We start from the raw sequence: 27,698 nt of genomic DNA on the forward strand, positions 1-27,698 counted from the left end.
TTAAGTAACACATCTGTTTGTATAAGTTGCCTAGATACCAAGTTGCAGAACTATTGTTTAACATACAGGATATTCTGGGATGTCAATCTCTTACTCGGACTGTTGCACCTGCCCAGTGCTTAATTTGTAAAAAAAAAATAAGAGCCAGTGCCCAAAAAATCTTGGCCCCCTAATGCACTGTGGGCACCGCCCACAGTGCGGGTGGCCCGGCCAGCCCAGTGCTAGATCAGCCCACAACCAGCCCATTACACTGCTGCTAACCTTCCAATTATTGCTCAGGTTATTTCCGGAAGTAAAAGCTTTTTTCTCTGTTTTTCCTGCGACTCACAAAATGGCATTCTGGACCTTTCTACTCACCCAACCCAACTGTGGAAATGTCGGCTAAGGCAGGTAGCCTTCAGAATTAGACATGGGCACTGGAGGGGGTGGCTGCAGTTAACCCTGTCATATCTGCGCTGACGCGCCAGATGTTCCACTGTCCAGACCAGCAGTCTGAGCACTACCGCGTTGCCAGTGGCATGGAATGCATTGGCTGCAAGCTTTCCTGGGTGGTTAATGGGTGCGTGCAAGAAAAAGGGGAGAGAGGAACATAAAACAACAAACGGGGAAAGAAAGGAACTAGAGAGTGCTGAAAGACTAGGAAACGGATGAAAGAAGGGGAAGATGAGAGGAAAATGAATGAACAACACAGAATGATAAAAACTGAAGGCGGTCGAAATTAGAAAGGATGAAATAAAAGAATGGAAGAGGGAAGGAAGTAGAAAATATGGCATAGCTTTAATAGGAAAGGTGAAGCATGGGGAATAGGCAAAAGTAAAAAGTATGCAGCTGGTAGAAGGAAATCGGGGATAAGATAACGGTAGCAATGCTAGGGCAGAAAATGAAGAACCCAATATTAAACAGACATAAGGACGAGGCATGAAAAAGAAAACAGGGAGTGCCAAGTAACTGCCACAACCCCCCACCTGGTGTTGGACTGTAGAATACGGTCTCTTTCTCGCGCAGTGTATGCTTCCCATCCACCTCCATCACGTGGTGACGGGCTGAATCCAGCACGATGTCACAGTGTGCCTGTGTGTCATCACTCAAATCCAGAATTGGGATATGCATGCTTGTTTCATGCTTCGGAGGTATCTGCAGTCCGCTGCTCTCATCAAGATTACTAAAATTGGAGTTGTCCGTGCATGCTCATATCCACACACGTCCTCTATACATTCTGGTAATTAATACGTGATACGTTTTGCTTTTTCCATTCCCTAATACTAGAATCCACCCAAAAAAAAGTTTGGCGAGGTCCCATGCGTCATACTCATATGTTTGCTGTTCAGAACGAGACCTTGTTTACCAGCTCTGAATCTGGGTAGGAGGGTGTTGAGGGAGACAGCAAGGTCTGCTTGAAAACCTAAACGTCCTACTTGCAAATTGTCAAGGGTAAGGAAAATGATGTTCTAAACGGTTCCTCTATATTCCAAGCAGAGAAAAGGAACAGCAAACCTTCCTGGCTCACATAAACTCCCGACCCCGTGTGCTCTGTATTTAAAACAGATGAGCTCTATTATTCAGCCAACAGCAAAGAAACACGAACAATCACGCACTGGGTTCTCCATCCCAGGCTCTAACTTCAGACACAGCAAAAGACTGACACACGCTTGCCCAGTGATAGACTGTTTGTTTTTTGTCCAGGTAGGGAAGTGATTATAAGAAGCAAATCTAAAATGACAAACAAACATTGCGCAGCATGCATGAGGGAGAATGCAGTTGCTTTTACACAGGGTTTCCTCCAGCAGTGCGATCAGGAGGCCACTGTGACATAGACACTGCAGCGGCCGCATAAAGGTGCCAGCTTTGTTGGCTCAGCTCCCTCATGAATCTTTCACTTACCGCAGCCTGTTCCAGCCACAGGCGTAGGTTAGTCGATGTAAGCGCTGTGTACTAGGCCCCGCGGGGATCCCCCAGCCGCACTCCGCTTCCGTGGCCATTCCTGTGCACCTGTGCCTGCAAATTGTTCCCTTGCAGCACTGCGCAAACAGAGCAGCAGGTATTGGGGTGGGGCTGGCTTGGAGGAGGCTGTCGGCCCAGTCTTCGTAGTCGGCCTCCTATCAGTCATGGAGTCCACCCACGCACTGATCTTTTTTTTTGGCACCTGCGCCGCGGCCCACCCAAACTTGCACACTGTGCGCTGCAGGCAGCTCTGCCCATGCGCACCAGTCAGTGTGGCACGCACGGGTGACGTACGGTCACACACACCCACCACGTTAAAAAAACAGGTGAGTTGACCCGGCCGTGACCTGCAGGCAGGCTGGAGTTTTGAACTCAACTGTGCCGGTGCCCTAACGGTGCCCAAAAAAGAGTGCCGGTGTTGGCCACCGCCAAACATCGGCACAAATTAAGCACTGCACCTGCCTTAGTGCGAGTAAAAGCACTGGGGGTGGAGACGTAGACCAGAATAGGCCTCTGAGTTTCGACTATGTAGAATGATATGAAACCGCGGTCTGCAATTTGTGTGTCTCCGGATGTTTTCGACTACAATCGGTAGCATAACTGTGATTTATTTATTCTCCCCCCCCCACCCCCTAAACTATCCTGCTTTAAAGGCATCCTGTGAGCTGCATGCTTTTTAAAGAGCCCTTTCCCTGGTATTGCACACTGTAAAATTGTGCACCATACTCTCGCCACTTTGGTGAAGCCCTGGGTACCAGCATTTACCATAGGCTCGGAATGACTTTGAGGAAGTGCACAGTCACAGAGGTGGCCGCAATACACCACCCCCCTCATTCGGATGCTCCCTTCAACCGCCAACGCTGCCACCCTAAAACTATATGGTTGTATCTCGGGGATCTGGAATAGTTGTCTCTCCAGATATTTTGTACAAAAGCTCCCCGCAGCCCAGGCTGGGGAATTGGGGGCTGATTCATGGAATTAGTGCGCCCAAAAACAGCGATTTGAGCACCATTCTGCCCGCAAATCCCCATTTGTTAAACCGGGATTTGCGGGCAGAATGGTGCACAAATCCCTGTTTTTTGGTGCAGAAATTCCATGAATCAGCCCCTTAGTCTCTAGGGAGCAAGGAGTGGTAGTACACCAAATGCAGAAAACCTAACTTCCAGATGAGCTGAAAACCTCTTCTCCGTTGTATGCGACTGATGATGTACCAGATGACCTCCAGGTCTGCTCTAATGCTCTTTTACACATCCCCACACACAGTCAGCCCCAACCCCCCAAAGTGTCTGGGTAGAAATATCCACAAGACCTGCTAACCAATAAGTACGTTCACTTGGTTCCAGAAGATGGGTCCTCCTGGCATTTACTAGGAATGGCACTATCGCTTGCAAGGCAAGCCACTGTGAAGGATTTGAATAGGATTGTAAAGGATGGTTTGCACACAGCCATGTGAGGAGGTTGTTTGTCTTGGAATTAAACTTTGTAGATCATTTTCTGGGAGTGTCCAGCACCACTCTCTCCACCAGTGAAAACACCCCATGTGAGTTTCTTTGGATTGGTAATTCTAAACATTTCAGGAAAGAGTTCACCCTGATTTTAGTTTTTTCATCATTGGTAACATTTTTAAAGTTGGAGATGTTCAGATGAAACTGCTGGCGTTTCATAAGGTCAGCCTGTCCATAAACTCGGAGGCTGGTCAAAGGAATGCAGATGTTTTCTCAAAATGGAAGGTGTTCAATGTTGGAAAATGTGGCCAGGTGTAGGGCGAAAGAAGGTGTTAGGAGAGCAATATACGCTTGGTTTTGTGTAGGAAAGAGGCGGGAGAAGTATAATGTCGGTAGTGGACTGGTAGTTGCTATAAGGGTATCTGGAGGATGGTACAGCAAAGGCTTCATCAGACACTTTTTTTATTTATTTATTTATTTATTTTTTAAATCCAAAAAGCAGTATTAACTGGCACTTGCTACTGTCAGTGAAGGAAGGGGTAATGTGTTGCAGTACCCATAACACAACCACGGTATCCAAACCAAGGTGGGTAGGTTGAAGGATAAAGGAAAGTATTTGCGATACCTCACGGGCATGCCGATGCCACCAAAAGTAGATCTATTTGAGCTACTTTAATGCTTCTACTCCCCGCTGCTCTCGATACCTGTCAAGATGCTTTTTCTCACTGTCCTTGAAAGTCCAGTACCAGTGGAGGAACTTCTATTCTTTTCCATTCTTCAAAGATCCGCGTCCCCTTTCTAGTAATGTCCCTTCTTTTCAAATTTCCATTTTATTTCCCCCCTCTAAACATTGTAATTTTCTGCTTTCGCTGAACTTCTCAAGTTGGGAGAAAAGAGCTGTGTGCCTGCTTGAGTCCGCCCTCATTTCTGGTCCCTTCTCCCCATCCATCTCTACAGCTGCTATATTCTGAGCCCCGGCTGCCGCCAAAGAACCAGCCCTGGGCATAGCTGAACAGGACCCTTTCTGAATGCTAAACCCTAAGAGAGCTGACTGATGGAGGGGGCAGAGATGTGTACATTTATGATTCACTCATTGACTTCTATCGGGAGATTGGGGCTGTACTGGAGGAGCTGCGGACAGGGGGCTTACTCCCCATGCTGTTATTCCTCACCGGCTTCCATCATTCCTCATTTCTGATCCCTTCCGCTCTCCATTTCTGCATCTAGTTCGTTCCCAGCTTCTGCTGCCAGAAGAGAACTGAATTCCCCCTCGGGTAGGACCCTCTGATACCCTTCACCAGGGAGATATGGCTGATGGACATGGGGATTTAATCATTAACTAATAGCTCAGTGACCTGTATCTGGGGAATGAGCGTGTAATGGGGGAAATAGAAAAATCATGAAGTAAAAAAATCTATCAAAAGGGAGTTATGTCTATTTGTATTGTATTTTACAATGTATGGAGTTGTCCTCCAGGGCCACCCCTGTCTTTCTTTGCCAATGTTGACTACCTAGTGATTCCCCATTCTTCATATCCTGTAACTTTACTCTCCAGCTTTACTCCTCTTTTGCTGCTTCTTCCTGTCCTCCCCATTTCCAATTCCTTTCACTTTTTGCAACTTCCCAGCACTCCCTCCCCATCTCTGGATCCTCTTAGTCTCGTTTCTGCAACTCCTCCTCCAGATGCTTCTATTTCTGCAATTTCCTTTGTTTTGGCCGACTATCCTTTTTGTACATGATCTCCTCATTCTCTTATTGCCTTCATCCCGCCCTGCTCTTTCTCAATGATATGTTCTTTTGCCTCTGCTTAAACAACCCTTGACTCTTGTTGCCCTCTTGCTCCTTTTGGTTGACCTCTACACTACAGTCTTCTTGCAACTCGTCGCAGAAACTCGAATGGTGCTGGAAGAAATTGCTGTGTTTATTTTCTCTTCATTAACCAAAATCTTGGCTCCCTGTCTTCCTGACTCTATTTGAACGCTTTCTGCTTTTGATTTTGTCACTTTTAGGGCTACAGTTGAAGCAATCTTCATTATTAATTTGTTTCTCCTCCTCCTATATTCTTTTCATCTTTTCCTAGCTTCATCTCTTTCCGAAGCTTCTATATGTTCCTCCAGCATGCTAACCTCTCAGCTGCCCCATGAAGTCCCTCCTTTTCTTTCCCATCTACTGGCATCATTCCCTATTTCAATATTCATCCCAATACTTTAGAAACCCTTGCTTGATTCTTCTTCTCCTTCCAAATACCCTCCCATCTCTCTTCTTGCAAGAAGTTTTAAGCGTGCTGCCTATTCACAATTCTTGCTATGTCGATTCGAGCTCTCTTTTTGCTGCCACTATTATGACGTCTTCACTCTGCTCCACTCCACTGAAACTGCCCTTCTACATGGTATGCATTTCCTCCCTGCTTCTGTCATTCTAAACAGTCATCCCTTCTTTTTCTGCATTTATCTGCGACTTTTGACGCAGTGGATCACTCTCTTCTCTGTTTTTCTTGATCCTCGCACGTTATATCTGTCTCCACTCTTTCCTGGTTTTCTTCTCATCTCCTCGACCGTTCCTATTTTGTTTCCTGGACTGGCTACTTCTATTTTGTTTTACCTTTACACTTCGGCATACCACAAGCTTCCTTCCATGGCCACTCTTCTACACTCCTTCTACACGATTCCTCTCTTTTATTTTCTTAGGTAGGTTTTACTGCCATGTGTGTAAATAGTCAGATCTTCTGCCTCATCCTTTTTATTATCAGCTTCAGGAGTTTCTGTCTGAGTGTCTCCCTGATGTTGAGCAATGCTTGCCTTTTTGACTCCTGCCATTTCAGCTTTACTAAAACTGAGACCGCTCCTTATCCCCGTGACCGTTTCCCTCCCTCCTCTGTCTTCTTTCCTCCTGACTCTCTTCCTCGGCCATCCTCCACCCAGAACCTATGGTCCATCTTTGATCCATCGCTTAACTTCTTTGGTCATATTTCCAGTCTTGCCCACACCTGTTGCTCTCTGCTTTAGGATATCGGCACTATTCAACATGTTCTTCCTTTCTGCCGCTTTGCTTCATGCTCTCATTAGTTGTCTTGTCTAGATTCTTGCATTAGCCTTGTGTCTTCCTCTAATTTCCCCTTTCAGTCTATTTTCAATACTGCTATTGGACGTCAGTCTTTCTCCTCGCTGGCACATCAGCCTTTTGCTGCTTTTGGCTGGTCTTGCTTGCCTGTCTCATCTGACTCTTTATATGCTGCTCCTCTTTCTTCTGACTCTTCCCGGTCCTCGGTGTGCCCAGTTCTGTGCCCATTTATTGGGCCTCATCACGAGTTGGGCTGTAGCCCTTAAATGCGGTGGCAACGGTATTGCAGCCGCATTTAAGGGCTGGCCCTATCACGAGTTGGGCGCTAAATGGGCTGTTTTACCTCCAGCCTCTCTCTGGAGGTGAAAATCCCCTGTTTTCGGCTGTATTACCACTGGATGTATTAGCCCGCATAATTAGCACTGAAAATGCCCCATTGAATCCAATGGACCCAATGGGGAATGGGGATTTACCGTTAACACTCAACTCGTGATCCGGTGGTAATACAGCCGGACCGGTCGGTGCCAGGGCTATTACAGTCGGCGGTATTACAGCCGGGAATACAGCCCAACTCGTGATGAGGCCCATTGTCTTCATGGTCTGAAATTGTGCAATGCCCAGCATCTACGCTCTCCTTCATTCCCTCCTAACTGAAAGCCGATCACCTTCTCCTTATCATTCATTTCTAGTTGTATATTGATTTATTTTTTTGGTAATTTATAATGCGCTTATACACAAGTGCCATCTGTTGTTCATAATTGTGTTACCGTTTAACCCATTTGTACAGCGCTTTTAAATACTAATTAATAGATTAGGATTGTAGACATTGAGAGGGTAATCTCGTAGGAATATTAATGCGAGGGCAGTTTCAGATAGATAATGGGGTATTAGCAAAAGTAGTGCATAGCTGTGCCATATTCGGTGCTCAAACTGACCCTTGGGGGTGCTGACTTTTATTGCCCCGGACAATGTTGGATTTCTCCCACAAAACGGACTTCAGAATCGTGATACAGACTATGTAAAGCTCCCAGCAATGGCACCCCTGCAGGCGTCCATATGCCAAAAGTGCAGTACTTCTTGGCAAAGCACTTAACATTTTGATTTTATTTATTGAAAATGTAATGTGCAGGAAATGCGCCGCAGCATTGTCTGTGTTCTGTGGGCATGACGTCCTCATCCCACATACCCTAGAGCGGGGCAGTCTTGGCTGCGTCTCGGAATGTTGACCCACCCCATTGATCGTAGTGAGCGGGTGCGGTCGGGAACGGTGTTCCACTCCTTTTATTTGTATCTGTTTACCATTCCTCTACTTTTTATGACCCATATTCACCATTAAATACAGTGTCCCTGTGCAAGTGTAAAGTTGTAATAGGAGCCTTAGTTACTAATCACTTACACTAGTGCAATGCCCCAGCCGCAACACCTCGTCACATGCTACGCTCTGCTTCCGCCTACCCTCGCCAAGACCACAGTTCCCGCTACTTTTTTCAGTACACTTCTACCACTGACCCCAACCATCCACATGTTCGTGTGAAAGATATTTCTCTCCCGCGACAGGAGGTGCCAATGTTGCTGACCATTTCCAAAGAGGATAGAGGTTGAGTGGCGTTGGGTGGTTCTGCGGTGTTAACAAAGTAACTGATTTGGTACTCTCGGATCGACACGGTGTGGATGTAGTCTGTTACAAGAAACCACTGCCCATCCGGGAACTTGCTACTTGCCAAAACAGCCTTGCCAACCACCCATCCACCAAGCACCTGCCATAGTGGCTTTTCAGCAGGGAGGTGTCTAGGTTGACCATGGTGAAATCCGTGTGGCCAGCTGATGCTGCCACGTGGCTCAATATGGCTTTCTCCCAAGCCCCTCTTGCACTTGCACCCCACCCCCAGCCCCCCACAGTTTCGACCACCCTCCCCACCCAGTTCTCTTCTCCCAGCCGCACAACCTCTCCAGATTAGAACCCTTCCACGACCTTCTCCTTTGAAAAGGGGGGGGGGGAGTGAGAAAGGCGGGGTAAGGGAGAGGGGAAAAGGGGATACAGAAGCGCGACCCATGGGGCAGCAGTCTCTTGAGCCAGCTCGATGCTTTACAATGAATACGGACTCTATTAAGCCCCGTTCTGCCTGTTAGTGTTTCCCGGGGCAACACAGCTCCCATATGGAAAGCATGCAGTATATTATCGCAGCCAACTAGGCCGCATTGAAGGCCCGAGGCTTGACTGGCAGTTGAACCCCCTCCTCACACTTGACACTGCCTGTGTTTATCTAAAGCCTGGAGGGGGGGCCATTTGGAAGGGCATTGTCTCCTGCAATGAGAACTGCGGCGGGTGGGGGCATGCGGGGGGCGGGTGCTCCTCGGGCATTGGATAAGCGGACAGCAGGGAGAGGCAGGGGAAAGAAAGTTAGGCCTCATGAATATTCAGGGAGCCATCTTGAAAAGGAGTGGGAAAGAAAGCAGATGGAATTCATGTTAAAGAAACGTAACGGACCCCCTCTCGTCTCACAGGCCCCCAGCCCCCTCCAAATGGGGGTAGCCTTCCAAAATGAGAGAATGCCCTCCCTGAGAGGGAGCAGGAACTGCATTTATCCAATTAGCAAGGTTGTCAATTTGAATTTATACCGAAAGGGAGGGAAAATGAAGCCGATCGGGTAAAGAAGGAAGAGGAGAGTCTCTTTTTTTTTTGTTGATGCACTTTTGGTTTCCCCTTTGTCTTTTTCCTATTCTCGGCTTCTCTTTTTGTGACGCACTCGCTTTTCTTTCCAACCTAGAAATGTCATTAGTCTTCTTGGAGGGAGCCACGGGGGCGGGTTGCGAAGATATTGGCCTCCAGCATGGACGTTACTGGCCAATGAGTAGGGAAAATGATTTTATACTACAAAGGCCAACGGCTATATTCTTTGAGAGAAACCTGTGGGCTGAGCATCATTAAAACATTTGAATCGCCCCTCCTCTCTTTCTTTTGCATTAGTCCCTGATATTGTTGGCATGACTCAATGCAAGTGTGTTAAATGCTGCATTCTCGCAGAATTCAACTTTTTGATAACAGGATTGATCAGCAACAGCTGGTGGCTGTTATTTATTTTATTAATATACTCGGAGCCAAAATGGCTTTGTATATACGTACAGATCGCATAAAAGCACATAAGATTATCCATATAGCACAACATAAAATTCACATCATTTTTCACAGTTCATTTGGGGCAAATTCAGCTATGTTGGCTGTTATGTTCAACTCCCTCTCACCTTGCTATCCGGCACCACCTCTGATGTTCATGGTTGGGTCTCATCGGGTCTCTTGCTTTTCTGAGCATATCCTTAACCTCTGAGGTCATTTTTGTGTCGCTAGAATTTGTGACAGCAGTGGTTGCTGGTCTTTGCGTAAGCACCGATCCTTGTGTCAGCCGTTGACTGGGGCCCTTGTATTTTATTGATGATGCTTAGTGACTTTGTGTCTTATTTGTAGTGTTTTTTTGTGTCCGTACTGATCGCTAGACTTTGTGGCAGCAGTGGTCGCTAGACTTCGGCAGCAGTGGTTGCTGGTCTTTTCCTCAGCACTGGTCCTTGTGTCAGCCGTTGACTGGGGCCCTTGTATTTTATTGATGATTCTTAGTGACTCTTGTCTTAGTGGTAGTCCCCACACCCCTCGATTTCCCCCACCCCGCCGCCTCAGCAGTGATTGATGGCCCATGTGTCTTATGAGCAGTCGTTCTTGGTCCCCGCCTCAGCAATGACAGTTGGCTCCTGTCTTAGCTTTGGACAGCGGTCCATGTGCCTTTTTAAGAGTTAATGGTTTATTGCAGGGATCGAAATTAAGATTAAATGAGCAGGAGTTTAAAGAAGCTGCTGGTTATCCAGCATTAACCAGTGAGCAGGAGCTACCACTGGGGAAAGGGTATAGATGTTACAAGGCGTTCCACAAATCTAAATTCCGTGTAAAATGCAAACTTACATTTTGTCCATTATGTATAATCCCTTGTGATTTGTCATAGTCCTAATGCTTATTTAAAGATTGGCCCAACTGCACAGAGTTAATATCACATAAGTATGTTTGTTAGGCATCAGTTGGCCCGGGGAGCCAAAAGTAGCTTGTGCTAGCTGTGGGTGCCAGCTAACCAGACTGTTTTGGCTATAAGCAGTAGTGAAATAGCTCCCAGCTCCCCTCCATTTTGAACCCTGCATTGGTGCATCAACATTGGCCCATGGCCGCAGTGTTTTCCGGTCCCTGTCTGAGCAGTGGCTTATTGTCTGTTTCTGTATCAGCATGGGTTCCTGTCTCGGCAGTCGTTGGGGGGGGGGGGGGGGCTGTCTTGGCAGTGGTTGCCGGCGGGTGGTCGGGGGGGGGTTGTTTTATTCTGGCAGTGGTTATTGTGCCCCTGTATCAGCAGTGGTTGTTGGGCCAATCTCGGCAGTGGTGCATAGCTATAGGGAGTGACCGTTGCCCCGGGAAAGGCAACAGGAGTGGTGCGTTTCCGTGTGCTTGCGCAGCAGTGGACAGTGACTTGTTCTCTGCAGTGGTTAGTGGAACTGTGCACATAGTAGCTGTTGGCATGGTCTCTGCAACTGATGGTACCTGCGTCAAGGCCCTGGTCTGTGGCCTCAGTGGTCTGTTACCTCGTGCATTACGGGTACTGGGTGTTGACCCTGTGTCGTCAGTGGTCTGAGGCAGGCCCTGCCTGGGTAAGCAAGTGCTTTGCGGACCCACCCTAGCAGCGGTTGGGAACTGCTTCAAGATGAGTGTAGTGGACAGTGGAAACTGCCTGCATGCAGCCTTTGATATCGATGTGGAGTGACTGCTGCACGGTGCCTTGGTGAGTGAGTAGGCCCTCACCAAATGGCCTCTCGCAGGCAAAAATACAGGGAGCCCAGAGAGAAGTGGTGGCTGCTGGCGGTCCGAGGTGTGCATGCCCCAGTCAAACACGAACGTGCCTTTCATTTTCCTGCACATGGTTGGGGAAAACATTCAAAGTTGTTTGTTCTTTAATGTTGGTGCTCCATTATTTGCACATAATATCCAACAGAATGTAATTTTTTTTGGATGTTGTGTATGCCACCAACTTTAAAGTAGTTTTATTTGGTTAAACAAAATAAACCTTAACACAATTTAAAATGAACATTTACAGTATAACACATTAACATGATAAAATCACGGGTCCCTTCTGCTTATTACATCATAAAATTTCAGATTTAAAATGTAAACGCATGCAATATACCCAACACATTGACTGTGGCTTATTAGGAGTCCAAGATGGAGCGCATCATGTGGCACCCAGCAGGCGCCTTACCACTTCTTTCCAGACATAGTAGGCAGCCCCTGAAATCACCAGGGAATTTGCCCAAGATAGAGCAGACCAGAATTGGTCACCTTGGATGTTGTCACAGTTGGAGACCAAGCTAGAATGCGCCCTGCGATAAATGTGGGTGAGAACGGTACATTGGGTCAAGATGTGACTATTGGATTCAATATGCTTACCACAGAGCCGACACAGCCGCTATTAGAGAACCAAGCCCGACCAGCTCCCAATATGTTCGTAAGTTGGTAAGATGTTTAAGAGCAAGGTCTGGTCAGGTAGGTACATGGGCCGTCTATTTTGAAGACCTGCTGCGTGAACTCTGTATAGCGCCTCTTCAAGGCGAGTTTGTTCAATTAATTTATACGGTCCAAGTCCTAGGTTTTCCTCTTCTGTAGGGTCAAATAATCAGAAAAGGCAATTAAGTCATGGAAAAGGCAATTTTCTCCAGCAATTGAACCTACTATTGAGGTTCCATGTGTGGGAAATGAAGCTCCACCTATACAGCTCCCTTAACCTCTTGTATCTAAAGTTTCCCAGCAATCTTTGCTTTCCCGTGAGCTCACTGTACGTCCCACAAGACACACTTCTGCCTCCCTGAGGAAGCTGCCAGAACTTGGCTGTGGCGGCAGGTCCTGCACTTGCATGGCGCGGCCTCGGCACTAGTTTGGGGCCCCAGGTGCTACAGGGGTCTGTTGCTCATGTCTACTGTCTGCAGCGGTCAGCGAGCCCATGTGATTGGCGGCTGCGCTGCAAGTCTGCAGTGACCCTGGGTTAGTGGTAGCTGGCCCCTATTGTGGCTCCGGGCTCATTGGACACCCCTGGCTCAATGGCTCCTCGGCTAGCCTTGGCCACTGGATATTGCCTGTGAGGGTGGCAGCTCGGTGTTTGAAGCTCCTTTTTCGTTTGTCCGCAGCGTTCTTACCTCGATAGAAGCCTGTGGCCCTTGGCATTGGCTGGTGTGCCTGTCTCCGAGATCTAACTTCCCCCACCCCCCTTGTGTATTGTCAGCATTGATTGATTGATTGGTTGCTTGGCGTCAGTCTCCCCTGTGCCAGCACTGGTTGGTGGCACGTGTGCCAGCACTGGCTGATGGCCTCTATGCCGCCAGTTGTCGGCGGCCTCTACGAATTGTTTGCAGCCATCTCTGGCCATGTGTCAGCATTGGTCGTTTGCTGTCGGCATTCGGGAGAAGCACGCATGTATAGTCTGCATCAGTCAGAGGCCCGGTGTGGGCATCGGTCTCCTCTGCCAACTTCCGTTCTTTCGTCGTTGACACGTAGACCACTTCTGGCACAGGTGCCACAGACCAGCCGACTGCTGGTATGAGGCCCCTCCAGGGATGTTGCTAGGTCTGGAAAAGATTCGGGCCTACGCTAACTTTGGGACTGTCGGGACTGGGGGCTAGCTAGCCTTTTTGGTTGTAACCCCTCAGCTTCTATCCGGGGCTACAACCAAAAGACCCGGGGCTATAGCCCCCCACCTCCTCACCCCCCGCCCTCCCCTGCAACGCCTCCGGGCCCCTCCCTGTAGAGTGTAAGAAGAATTGGGGCGATCTGGCGAGTGTCTGACTCCTGGCAAGATGACTATGTGGTGGAGTGGGCGTTGCTGACTGTGGAGGAGAGGGCCTGTTCACAGGGCTTCCTGCCAGATTCCCTCCCGCCCTGTCTTCCTCCTGGGGGGGGGTCCGCTTTGACGAAAGGCAGAGCTGGGGCAGGAGGTCATTTCATTTTGCTCGGTATGTGTTCTGTCTCTGAAGGACGCTCTGCCTTAGCAGCGGTCGTCATATTTGGCCTCTTAGACTGCATGCGTTAAGCAGAGGGCCCTTTCCCTTCTCTATGGCCCCATCTGCGCTGTTCTTTCTCATAGTCCCTTCTCTCCATCGCCCTCTCCCTTTCCTCTGGTCAATACAATGCAATATTGCTTCATCTTTTGTGACGTGTGGGTTTTCAAGAGTCGCCAGATCTGCAGAGGTTTTTCCTGACATTTCTGTTGGGATGCACGGGTATTAGTAGACTAATCAGCGGCACGTTCTCTGTTTGGAGTAAACCCTTGCCACATAGAAGATGGCAAGTTCTGCTTGCTGAAATGTAAGGGCGTGATTGCGGCTATTAAGCAGGTGTAATAACAAATTGATAACCAAAGGTCGCTATAACCACTCAACAAACCCAGCATCCCAGCACATAGGTCTGCATGAAAGGACTTGGCGTGTCTCATAGACCTTTGTACACAAAGGGTGATTACTAGTAATACATAGCATGTTATGCATTTTGAGATGATTTGTAGAACATTGTTACATCTTAAAATTGTAATGCTAAAAATCTGACTGGGGGACCATTCTGCCTTTTAGAAAAGTCCAAACTGTTGGCTTTGGCAATGCATATCTTTCGCATGATTTCCCTTTCTTTGCCACCTTAGTTCTCTTCCCCATTTTTCATCTCTCCTCGCTTTTCCCGTTTATCTTTTAAACATTGCATCTTTTCCCTTTCGACTGGCTTCCTTTCTGTTTCCTTACACCGATTACTCCTTCCTTTCTTTTTTTTTGTACTCCATCACTTTCTTCTGTTTTTTCCAATGTAATGGTTTCGTTTTTACTTTTCCTTCTGTATACTCTATTCTTTCATGCAGTTTTCATTCACCTTCTTGTTCTTGATACATTTATTTTTGGACTTGCCTTGGAAGCTAAGAAGCATTTGCTTTAACAATAAATAGGGACAACTGGGCTTCGCCAGCCTCGCCAATATTTGCCACCTCTTCACTCGCCCTACATGCTTTTCAGCTTTGCCATGTAGTCTTAGATTAGATGTTTGTGCAGCAAAATATATGCTGAAAGCATTCATTCTATTAATTGAGAACTGTGTGAAATTAAATCCTCTGCATTCCATTTTGTTTCAATGCGGAGAGACTGGTGTAATGTGGGCGGGAAGGGGTGGAGTTCAACTAATTATCTGTTACTGGAGAATAGCACATCTTTGGCCCAGAAATGTCAAGAGACTGAAAGCATTACATGCAGGCCCCTTGCACAGTTTGTGTGTATCTAAATTTAAAGGAACAACTCCATGTTTATTGAAGACCACATTCATATGCCTTTTTAGAGAGCTGCACCCACCCATTCAGAGAACGTAATTTCTGAGGCTTTTGGATCTGCTTAGATCACATGCTATGCATATGCCGACATCTGTGGTAGGGGCAGAGTATTATAATTTTTTGTTTTCGAAACTCGAAAAGGGATATCGACAAGGCATGCCAGTAATACTATCCCTAGTGCAATGTCCACTGTACCCATGGTCCTTCACGCTTCGTGGTCCCTCAGATTTTTTTTTCTGCCATCGTAGTTGGACGCATATCGCAAGTTCCTTCTTGGCTGATGCCATTACTTAAAAAAAGTTTAAAGTTAGACTTAATTTCTGTCCTTTCGAAAACCGTACACCGCAAGACCATCCGTCATAGAAAACTGCTCATGTCTCGACTAACTTTGTCTGCGGCCTACATATGCCCCAACGCGCCTTGGCCCTGTACAGTAGGGTAGGTTCATATTCCATCTCCCTTGGAGAATATAAATTCCCCTATACTTCCTTGTATTCCGCCAGACTGCCATTTTTATACACTATGGAAATACTCCTTTTAAATTCTGTCCTTCCTCTAACAGGAAGTTTCCCTGGAAGTATTCACACCGAGTGTGTAACCTTTGCCTACCTAGGGACCACGCCGAAAAACAGTGCAAGTCTTGCTAACTGTTTAGGCCAAAAACTTTAAAGGACCGAACTAAACGCTGGGGCCACCCCGCAAGCTGAGGCCGCCATGGACGTCGAGGTAGCCTCCAGCGATGGCAACGTTGGCATCCTAAGTGATGCCGAGGGCGGTCAGAATTAAATAGATTCCTGCGTGTGAGCCCCCGACTCTAACAGGCAGGCCAGCGGTTCTTCTACAGAGACGACACCAGGCGGCTTAGGCACCTCCATTACACGCCACATCAAGCACACACCCCCACGCCCCCCATGGCCGACAGTCCACCACGTCATCGACCGATAGGCCACACGCAGTGTCGAAGGGAAGGTCCGAACATTCCCGGTTCTCTGGGACGTTGCGATCACCACATGACAGGCCCCGGAAACAGGCGCCGAAGTCAGTTTCTGACACCTCAGCCAAATCTGGAAAGTTCTCATGTTCCGGTGACGGTGCATCTAAAGACAAGTCGACAGGCCCTGCAAAAGGCTAAAAAATGAGCGAGTTACTAAACACATCCCTGACACCCTACTGAAGGCCCGAACTTCGAAAAACTCAAAATCCTTTGACACCCTGAGCCTAAAAATCACAAGGTTCACAGAGTAGGGATTATTATACCCCTGAGGGCACCCTTTCAGGTGCAATTCATCACCCCATGCTCCAGAGCCCCTGTCCACTCCTACTTCTTCGGTGTTGCCAAGCTCCTCCCAGTGGACCCCAGAACAGTTTGATAGGGTCATGAGGAGAATGTCCAGTTTTGTAAATTTCTTTGATCAACACCCAGATCAACCCCCCCAACCTTCAGGGCCCCCCTCAAGGCGAAGCAGCTAGCAAACAGCCCGATGCCACAAGAGCCCGCCTGGATGCTACACAAACTAATACCTCATAGCAGGACGTGGCTCAGGACACACATTATTACGACACTCCAGGCTCACAAGACCCTGGCTCATTTACAGACCCAGAAGAACAGGGTGACACAGGGGACTTAGACCAATACTATGACGACGATGGGGTATACATCACCAATCCCCAGACCATACCGACCAACCAGTGGCTGACTCCCCGGTGGACAACCAGCTGCAGTACAATGACCTGCTCTTAATGGCTGCACAGGACTTTAAGATAGATACCCAGGAAGCGATACCCAGGAAGCTCAAGTCGATAAGGACTTTGTAGAGGACATCCTTAGGGATAAGAGATCTACAGCACAGGTCATTCCACTGCTCCAATCTGTCCAAAGATGCATTCAGCCTTCTCTACTTAGCCCTATTCTGACGAGGGCAGTCAACCCACCCATTGAAAAAAATTTCAGACCAGCCCCACCGGACCCATTGTACATCAGAGGGCAGCTAAAGCCTGACTCGTTAGTAGTCAAGACTACAAGAAAGAGAGCAGGAACACCTTTAGCCTCTGCTGAAGCTCTTCCTGACAGGATGAGCTACACCCTGGGCAGGAAAGTAACTTCTTCGGCTGCCTATCAAGTGAGACTAGCTAACACTATGCTATTTTCCAGCTATAATTACAAGTGGGACAAAGTCGCACAACAAATGGACTCCAGAGCCCCTAAAGACACAGCTCTTACACACTATTGCTGAAGGGCGACAAGTAAAAAGCTGCATTCTTAAAAATAACTTGGACGCAGCAGATAATGCAGGGTGAATTGTGGCAGAAGGTACCCTCATCAAATGCCATGCATGGCTTCGTTAATCTGGTTTCAAATTGGAGACCCAGGCTACCCTTTTAAACATGCCCATCGAGCCCAACCCATTCAGCAAAGCGGTTGACAACGCATTAAAAAGTGCAAAGGAGGAATACAGCGACCTCAAATCCCTGGGATAAGTCAATAACAAACCCTTTGTGCAGAGAGGAGGTTAAAAATACACGCCGGTTCAGAGGACATAACTCCCAGCGGTCCTTCAATTACAACCAGGGTGGGCAGAGGTTTTCCTGGTGTTCTTCACAGGGGCAGTCCCCCAACAGAATTTTCAAAGGGGCCAAAGAAGGTCCAGAAATGGGGGCAGATCCTTCTCCTGAAGAGAGGGGTTCCATCCTTCCTAAGCAATGATCAACCGCTACAGGTCCCTTCCCATGCCTCTCCAGTAGAAGGCCGTATTTCTCACTTTACCCACACATGGGAGGGGATCATGTCGGACAAGTGGGTATTTGCCACTGTGGCAGGGGGCTATTGCATAAAACACCTACCACCCACCAAGAAAAAGACATAACTACACAGGACGAATGCATCCTGTTAGAAGTCAAATCACTGCTACTAAAGGACACTGTAGAAATCATCCTGGCACATTTATTCAATGTACTTCCTTGTGCCAAAAAAAGACCTAACGATGCGCCCTGTCCTGGACCAGCGCCCTGCGAACACCGATGTCAAGCCACAAAAATTGTGCACACCAACGCTCCATGAAGTAATGCCACTGCTAAAACGGGGAATACCTGGCAACCTTGGACATGAAAGATGCATACTTTCATATTTCAATGTTCCGAGAGCACAGAGTTCCTGCGCTTCAAAATAGCAAACCAACACTACCAATTCAAGGTGCTATCCTTTGGAATAGCCTCCGCTCCAAGGGTATTCACCCAGGTACTAGCGGTAGTTTTAGCACACCTACGCAGAGAATCAATCCCACTGTACCCTTATCTGGCGGACTGGCTGATAACGGGGGAATCCCCCCACATTTGCAAACAAAATACCCAAAGAACAATCAATCTTCTGTTCCAATTGGGATTCCCAATCAATGAGAAAATATAAAGTCTTGTTCCAAGTAAAACAAAACAGTTCTAAGGAGTTGTCCTAAGAGGGTCTAGTCTTTCCATCAAACGAAAGAGTGCAAAACCTACTGCTGCAAATACCTCAGTATCCAGCTGGTCACCAAATAACATGCATTTACCTGGTTCCACATGCACGTTTGCTCATGTGCCCAATGCAAGAATGGTTAGCGAAACAGTCGTCTCAGGCAAGCCATCAGTGGGACGATCTAATGGTTGTTTCGCTAACCTTAGTTCAAGCACTACGCTGGTGGTCATAGGAAAATCTGTTGAAAGGAAAACCTTTTCACAACCCTACAGTGCAGGCGATTGTCACAACAGGCGCATCTCTCACCGGGTGGGGAGTCCATTTCCTTCACCACACAGCGCATGGCCTGTGGACCCAGATCACAGCCCAAAATCACATCAACCTCTTAGAGCTACTGGCAGTGCTCAAAGCCTTTCAAGTGCATCTGTCAGGCCAAACAGTACAGATCCTCACAGACAGCACCACTGACATGTTTTACATAAACAAGCAGGAAGGCACAAACTTTCCAAGTCTGTACAGGCTAGCACAAAAAATGTGGAAGTGGGCACTCAAGCGGGACATGTTCCTAGTGTCTCAACATGTTCCAGGGGAACTACATTATCTAGCAGATTCATTAGGCAGAGACCCTCTACCCGAGAGCATGGGTGGCAGCTCAGCAGAAAAATCTCAGACAATCTTTTTTCCCCTCTTGGGCTATCCTCCCTTAGACTTGTTTGGCACAAGCCAAAACGCACATTGCCCAGACTTCGCATCAAGGTTTCCCCAACCCGGCTCCATGGGGAACATCCTGTGGATGAGCTGGTCAGGGAAATTTGCCTACGCGTTTCCTCCCCAACTCTGCTAATGAGCAGAATAGTGAAAAAGCTGCACCAGGAACAAATGATGCTAATCCTGGTTGCTCCTATGTGGGCGAGACAACCATGGTTTCTGCATCTGTGCAAACTGGCAATGTGCAATCCAATCAAATCAATCTCCTGTGCCCCTTCAACATGCTCAGCCAGCATGGGGTGGGGCAATGTTACACCCACATCCTGAATCCATGAACTTGGCAGCTTGGCTCCTGAAGTCCCATAGTTTGGCCATTTAAAACTACCCCAAAGGTGTATGGAAATCCTCAAGGAGGCATGCAAACCAAACACCAGATACTGTTATTTTAACAAATTGACATGATTTGTAATATGTTGCCAGTCAAAAAATGTAAACCTAATCGAATGTACTCCATCACACATTCATCAGAGTGCTCCACTTACTAGACTCTGGTCTAGTATTCAACTCCATCAAGGTCCACCTAGCGGCTCTTTCCGCGTACACCACGAATGAAAGCAAGGTGTCCTGGTGGAATGTCTGTGGCATTAAGGCATTCATGGAAGGAGTAAAGAGGCTTAACCCCCACCCCATTTCAAACCCGCCTCAGTGTGAGATCTAAATGTGGTACTCCTAAAGCTCATAGGCCCCTCCTTTTTGAGCCTGTGTACAAATCGAGCATTAAACATCTAATATATAAAAAGGCTTTTCTGGTGGCTATCAACTCCATAAGAAGAGTCGATGAACTACAAGCTTTGTCAGTGCAAGACCCTTTCTTTGTTATCCACAAAGACAAGTTGGTACTAAGAACACACCCTAGGTTTTCACTTAAGTTCATATCGAAGTTCCATGTCAACCAGTCCATTGAACTACCCGCTTTCTTTCAAAACCCTTCAAGCTCAGCTGAGAAAAACCTCCATACACTAGATGTAAGCTACTATGTAAACAAAAGAAAACCGCTACGAAAAACAGACTGTTTATCTCCATAGCACCTGGCAGGGAAGGTGATCACGTTTTCTCCAGATGGATAGTGAAATGCATACAGTTATACAGTTCTGCTACTCTGTCAAACATAACTCTGCCTTTCACACCAAGAGCTCACTCTACCAAGGGCACAGGAGCTACTTTGGCCTCTATTGCAAACATCCTGCTCTGGACTCCATTTGCAAAGCAGCTACATGGAGCTCTAACATTATTTTACTCAGCACTACTGCATTGGCACACATTTTAAAGCAGATGCACAGGTGGGACACGCTGTGCTAAAACATCAATTTTCCGCTGTAGCTTCTCACAACCCACCACCTTCTCCAGACACTGCTTGCTAATCTATGCATAGCATGTGATCTAAGCAGATCCACAAGCCTCAGAAGGGATACATTACTCACTGTAATTTAATTTCTGATGCTTTTATCTTCTTGAATTCACATGCACCCACCCTTCCTCCCCTGTGGATTAGAAGGTGCATAGGTGGATTAGAAGGTGCATAGATGTTTTTTTGGTATCTGCTTTATTACACCTGTACTCAACAATCTGAGGGACCGCGACGTCTGAAGGACTATGAGTACACGGCACACCAGGGATCGTATTACCGGCATGTCCTGTCGACGTCCCTTTTCGAGTTTTGAAAACAAAAAATGTAAATACTCTGCGGCTACCACTAGATATCTGCCTATGCATAGCATGCGAATCTAAGCAGCTACAAGCATCAGCAATATGATTACGGTGAGAAATGTATCCCGTATACATGCAGGTTCAGAAAATACATAGTGAGGAGCATCGGTCACATCAAGCGACAATGCGAGGCGCTCCTGTACAGTGAGGAGTAAGGTTCACGCGGAGGGACAGTGCAAGGAGCTTTTGGACCGTGAGGAGTAAGGGTCACGTGGAGCGGCATTGCGAATAGCTCATGGACTTTAAAAAAATTATTAGTAAAACAAAAATATATTTCTGAGGCTTGTGGAATCTGCTTAGATCACATGCTGTGCATAGGCCGACATCTAGTGGAAGCTGCGGAGTATTACAGTTTGTTTTTCGAAAGTCGAAAATGGGCGTCGACACAGGCGTGCCAGTAATACTATCCCTAGTGTGACGTCCACTGTACCCAAGATCCCTCACGCGTGTAGGATCCTCAGATTGTTTTTTTCCGCCATACTGGTCGGAAGCATCTTGCGGAGTTCCCTGGCCTTAGCCATACTTTTGCTGTTATTATAATTATAATTCTTATTCATTCCCTTCCCCACCCCAACGTCGACCCTCAACCTCGACGACGGCTGGAGAAGTCATCGACCGTCGACTGCTGCACGACGGATCTGGGCCTAGGAAGGCCGCTGGCCTCGGCCCGGGCCTAGTAGGCCGCTGGCCTCGGCCCTTACAAGTAGGGAGAGTGGGGGTGGTACATACTCTTCACTCTTGATATATAGTTACATTTATATATTCCTACACTTAGCAGCCCGCTGCCTTAAGGTGCGTATGGAGGGTACCCCTTTTCAATTCTGCCCCAAGTGCAATCGCAAATACCCTTGGGTCGACAGGCACGCCACGTGCAATCTCTGCTTGCCGAGGGATCACCCCGAAGCGAACTGCAGAGCGTGTAGTAGGTTTAAACCTAAGACACTTAAGGACCGTTCGACAAAGCGTTGGGCCCACCACGCCAGGCAGGAGGCCATGGCAGCGGAGGGCGCCTTCAGCGATGGCAGCGACGCCGTACTTTCGGACGGCGAGGGCATTACGGCGTCGAAAGACAGCCAACGAGCGCAGGTCCCCGACCTCGGAAGGTCGTCCGGCAGGGCGGCTATGGGGAAGACCCCCGGCGACGCAAGCGCTACACACCTAACACACACTAAACACACTAAGACCAACCGGACCTCGACGACGTCGACTTCCCGGAAAGAGGCACAAAAAGAACGGTCCGACTCGGTGTCCTCTGGGCGCTCTCGATCGAGATCGCCTCACGACGCAAGGCAATCATCCACTCTTGCCAAGAGTGCCTCGCTACACACATTAACGGAAGTTCGATCGTCGGGAGACGAAGACGACTTCCACCCCCAGGCCGCGCTCCAAGATACCGAGACCGCGGTTAACACCAGTGAGGCCCCACGCCCGAAGCACACAGATACCTCTCCAGACCCTCGGCGCCAGGCGTCGAAAGTCTCTGGGGCCTCCAAGGGACAGGGAAAACATTTTTCCACGCACGGGGAGGGGGGGAAACAGCGGAAAGCACAGCCTTCCACCCCTGTAAAGCCATCCTCTCACCCTAGGCAGACAAGCAAACACAAGTCTACCCTTGAAAAGTCCCATAAATCACCTGCTAAAGTAATACCCTGTTCCAGGGAATGGTCCAGTGAAGACATAGACAGGGTTATGTCTAGGATGTCTTCCTTAGCTGATTTTTATGATAAGAACCCAGAACACTTTCTTTCATATAACCCTCAAGGGGCCACACCCTCAGGCTCCTCCGATCCTATCCCGCTAAGTAAAAAGCCCCGGTTCGAAAGACCTGAACCCTTCGAGGTTCAGCCTTACTCCACTCCATATTCTACTCCACTCCCCAGTTACCAGGGACAAGTTTTCCCTGAAGAGGACCAGGAGTTTGACATTATGGAAGAACAAACCGGGACAGATTACTATGCGGAGGATGAGGACCTGGAGGAGGGAGAAGATGAGCAGGAAATTTACAGAGTAGATTCCCCAGTACAAAGCGAAGCCCCAGTTACTGACTCTCCAGTTGATAACCAGCCCCTCCTTAACGAGGTTCTCGCTCGAGCAGCGGAACACGTCCACATCGACACCCACGCTGTACAGGAGGAAAGGGACTTCGCGGAGGAGTTTGTAGGAGAGAGAAGACCGGTCGCTCAGACCATCCCTATCCTCAAATCCATCCAACGAAGAATAGATCCTTCCCTGGTGAATCCGAACCTCACCAGAGCTGTCAACCCCAGAATTGAAAAGATTTTCCGGGCAGCCCAGTCTGACCCTCTGTATATAAGGGGACATCTTAAACCAGATTCCCTAGTGGTTACCAACACTAGAAAAAGGGCTGGCACGCCCTTATCTTCATCAGAAGCTCCTCCCGACAAGGAGAGCAAAAAACTTTACGGGTTTGGCAGGAAGGTAGCCTCAACGTCCGCCTACCAAGCAAGGATTGCGAATTCCACCACCCTGTTGGCTAGTTACAATTGCCATCAATGGGAAGAAGTCGCGGCGCTCATTGCCTCTGCTCCAGAACCGTTAAAGGGCCAGCTGGCTCGGATCTCGGCAGAGGGGAGAGCCGTGTCTGGTTGCATTTTAAAAGCAACTTTCGACGCCGCTGACAACGCAGGGAGATTGATAGCAGAAGGTACTGTTATCAAGAGACATGCGTGGTTACGGCAGTCGGGATTCAAGACAGAAACCCAGGCTTCTTTAATAGACAAGCCAGTGGAACCCGACCTATTGTTTGGGAAAGCGGTCGAAGACGCACTTAAAAATGCCAAAGATGAATATGAGACTCTCATATCCCTTGGCCAGCTTACCAACAAACCCCCTAACCAGAGGGGGAACAGTAATTTTCGTCGCCCACGCGGCCAAAATTCACAAAGAGGCAACTATGCCCAGGGACAGGGTACACAATGGAATAACAACCAGCAGTCTACCCAGAGTTACGGCAGGGGTAACAAGAGAGGTCGTGGAAGAGGCAGAGGCAGCCCCAACAAGGGAGGTGGCACGCCTCCACCAAAACAGTGACGCTCAGTTCAGGGTCCCTTGTCACGCAACCCCAGTAGGGGGACGCATTTCCACCTTCACCCAGGCTTGGGAAGGGATCACCTCAGACAGATGGGTGCTGTCAACAGTATCCGCAGGATATTGTATAGAACTACTGCAGCGTCCCCGGAACCATCCTCCACGACAAAGAGTGCACTCCCTAGAGCATCAAAGGATCCTTCTCGAGGAGATCGCCATTCTGCTAGAAAAGGACGCGATAGAACTCGTCCCAGGACTCCAGGTAAACAAGGGTATCTATTCAACTTACTTCCTTGTGCCAAAGAAAGATTTGACAATGCGCCCAGTATTGGACTTACGGCCTGCCAACAAGTATGTCAAGCCCCAAAAATTCCGTATGACCACGCTACAAGAGGTAATCCCCCTCCTAAAAAAGGGGGATTACATGGCAACCTTGGATATGAAAGATGCTTATTTTCATATTTCCATGCTCCCAGCGCACAGAAAGTACTTGCGCTTCAAGGTGGACAGTCGCCACTACCAATTCAAGGTACTGCCCTTCGGGATAGCTTCAGCACCAAGGGTATTCACCAAGGTACTGGCGGTGGCGGCTGCACACCTACGCAGGGAGGCAATCCCGGTGTACCCTTATCTGGACGACTGGCTCATAACGGGGGAAACCCCAGGAATTTGCAGGTCAAACATTCAGAGGACTATCGACCTCCTCCACGAATTAGGCTTCTCTATCAACGAGAAAAAGTCAAGTCTGGTGCCAAGCACCTCAAAACAGTTTCTAGGAGCTATCCTAGATACTCAGAAAGGATTGACCTTCCCTTCGGAAGAGAGAATTCGGAATATACTTCTGCAAATTCCGCATTATCAGTCAGGTCAACAGATAACAGTACGCAAAGCTATGCGGTTACTGGGCATGATGGCGTCAAGCATTTACCTGGTCCCCCACGCGCGTCTGCGCATGCGTCCCATGCAGGAATGGTTGGCGAAACAGTGGTCTCAGGCAAGTGGTCATTGGGACGATCTAGTGGTCGTTTCGCCAACACTCGTACAGAGCCTACACTGGTGGACAAGAGAGAATCTCGCAAAGGGGAAACCCTTTTACGATCCCGAAGTACAAGCCGTGGTGACTACAGATGCATGCCTGACTGGGTGGGGAGCTCACCATCTCCACCACACAGCTCAGGGTCTATGGTCTCACTCAGTAGCCAAGAACCACATCAATCTGCTAGAGCTTCTGGCAGTATTCCGAGCGCTAAAGGCGTTCGAGCCCCATCTACTGAACTTGTCGGTGCAGATCAGGACGGACAGCACGACAGCCATGTTCTATCTGAACAAGCAAGGGGGGACTCGTTCGCCAAATCTGTCCAAGCTTGCCCAGAAAATCTGGATATGGGCACTCAGACGGAACATCTTCCTGTCATCGCAACATGTTCCAGGGGAGCTCAATTCCCTAGCGGATGCTCTAAGCAGAGACTCCCTCCCAGAAGAACACGAATGGGTCCTTCACAGAGACGTGGTAGAAGATCTCTTCTCTCAGTGGGGTTTCCCCACTATAGACCTATTCGCCACAAGCGAAAACAAACAATGCCCAGGATTTGCATCCAGGTTCCCCCAGCCGGACTCCCAAGGGAATGCCCTGTGGATGAACTGGTCAGGGATGTTTGCGTACGCTTTTCCACCAACTCCTCTCATCAGGAAGGTGGTGTACAAGATGAACAAGGAATCGATGACGCTCATCCTAGTTGCTCCCATGTGGGCGAGACAACCATGGTTTCCACACCTACGCAGGATGGCGGTGTGCGAGCCCATCAGACTCCCAGCCTGGTACAACCTACTGTCCCAGCAACAGGGTCAAACAGTGCATCAGGAACCCAACTCTATGAACCTAGCAGCATGGCTCCTGAAGTCATAGAGTTTGGACATCTCAAATTACCACAGAGGTGTATGGACATTCTAAAGGAGTCCAGGAAACCAAATACAAGGCACTGTTACTTTGATAAGTGGAAAAGATTCGTTATCTGGTGCCAGAATAAACAAATCAACCCGGTTGATTGCACTCCTTCCAACGTTGTGACATACATGCTCCACCTGCTGGATGCAGGGTTGGTTTTTAACTCGCTGAAAGTACACCTGGCAGCCCTCTCGGCTTACACCACATCCCATAACAAGGTCTCGTGGTGGAAAGTACCAGTGGTTAAAGCCTTCATGGAAGGAGTAAAGAGACTTCACCCTCCTATTTCGAACCCACCGCCAGGATGGGACCTCAACGTGGTGCTAGCTAAGCTCATGGGACCCCCATTCGAACCCATGCATAAAAGTAGTCTCAAACACCTGACTTATAAAACGGCCTTCTTAGTAGCCATTACCTCCATAAGAAGGGTCAGTGAAATTCAGGCTCTGTCAGTGCAAGATCCTTTCTTTACTATCCACAAGGACAAACTGGTTTTACGCACACACCCTAGGTTCTCACCTAAATTCATATCCAAGTTCCATGTAAACCAGTCCATCGAGCTTCCGGCTTTCTTCCAAAACCCGCAAAGCTCGGCTGAGGTGAAACTACACACCCTAGATGTGCGTAGGGCGGTCCTATACTATGTAAATAAAACCAGACCGCTAAGGAAAACAGATCAACTGTTTGTCTCCGTAGCTACAGACAGAGAGGGGGATCGCGTCTCTAAGGGCGCTATCTCGAAGTGGATTATCAACTGTATACAGCTGTGTTACTCTCTTTCTGAAAAGACTCTGCCTTTTACGCCAAGGGCCCACTCTACTAGAGGCATTGGTGCCACTCTGGCTTTCATTGCAAATGTTCCCCTCGACACCATTTGCAAAGCGGCTACTTGGAGCTCTATTCACACTTTTACTCAGCATTACTGCATTGACACTCATTCCAAGACAGATACACAAGTGGGACAAGCGGTTCTAAGACACCTGTTTGCTCATGACCCTTCTCACATCCCACCTCCTTCTTCTGGTACTGCTCGCTAATCTATGCACAGCATGTGATCTAAGCAGATTCCACAAGCCTCAGAAGGGATACATTACTCACCGTAATCGTATTTCTGATGCTTGTATCTGCTTAGATTCACATGCGACCCACCCTTCCTCCCCTCCGAGAGAAGGCGCATGATTGCTTGTAGTCTTACCTTCTGTCTATCTGCTTGGATTATCTGTACTCACGCTACTCCTCATGCTTCCTCATGTCAGAAAAAATACAATCTGAGGATCCTACACGCGTGAGGGATCTTGGGTACAGTGGACGTCACACTAGGGATAGTATTACTGGCACGCCTGTGTCGACGCCCATTTTCGACTTTCGAAAAACAAACTGTAATACTCCGCAGCTTCCACTAGATGTCGGCCTATGCACAGCATGTGAATCTAAGCAGATACAAGCATCAGAAATACGATTACGGTGAGTAATGTATCCCATATATATATATATATATATATATATATATATATATATATATATATATATATATATATATATATATATACCATATCTGTCTCCTGCAGCCCCCAGTGCCTCTCCTCATGCACACACAATCACGTGTGCATCTGAGGTGCTGGGGGGGCCTAGGGGCAGGCACAGCATTTTTCGACTGGGCATCTATGATGGATGCCTAGTAAAGAAAATACCATGACTCACATTGATTGTGTTTGTGCGAGACAGCAGGGGTTTACGGGGCAGGCATGACCTTTTTTACTGCCTTTCTATGATGAAACAAGCATGAGTGTTATTAAGCTAGACTGGCATTTTAATGCAGCCAGTCTAGTCATTTCTTACTGTGGCATAACTAGTTGTATTGGGCATCTTTGCTAAAGCAAGCATGATAAGTGTTGCACTACCCTTACCGAAACCTGGGTGTCTCCCTTGGATTCTGCAACCCGTGCTGCCCTTCATGACCC

At 48.1% G+C, this 27,698-nt stretch overlaps 1 protein-coding gene and 1 long non-coding RNA gene across 3 annotated transcripts in view; one reads left to right on the plus strand and one right to left on the minus strand.

Annotated features, from left to right (window-relative positions):
• Positions 1 to 2,147, minus strand: part of LOC138525702 (uncharacterized) — a 103,067-nt gene extending 100,920 nt beyond the window's left edge. Inside the window, exon 1 of the long non-coding RNA XR_011283411.1 lies at positions 1,882 to 2,147. This is a non-coding gene — a long non-coding RNA (uncharacterized lncRNA). The remainder of the gene's footprint in view (positions 1 to 1,881) is intronic.
• The window catches only part of BOC (BOC cell adhesion associated, oncogene regulated), a 216,990-nt gene that overhangs the window by 61,782 nt on the left and 127,510 nt on the right, over positions 1 to 27,698 (plus strand). The gene's annotated exons all lie outside the window — the stretch shown is intronic.

Source organism: Ambystoma mexicanum, chromosome 7p, assembly GCF_040938575.1.
Source record: "Ambystoma mexicanum isolate Mex_15411 chromosome 7p, UKY_AmexF1_1, whole genome shotgun sequence".
In the NCBI taxonomy this organism is placed as follows: domain Eukaryota; kingdom Metazoa; phylum Chordata; class Amphibia; order Caudata; family Ambystomatidae; genus Ambystoma; species Ambystoma mexicanum.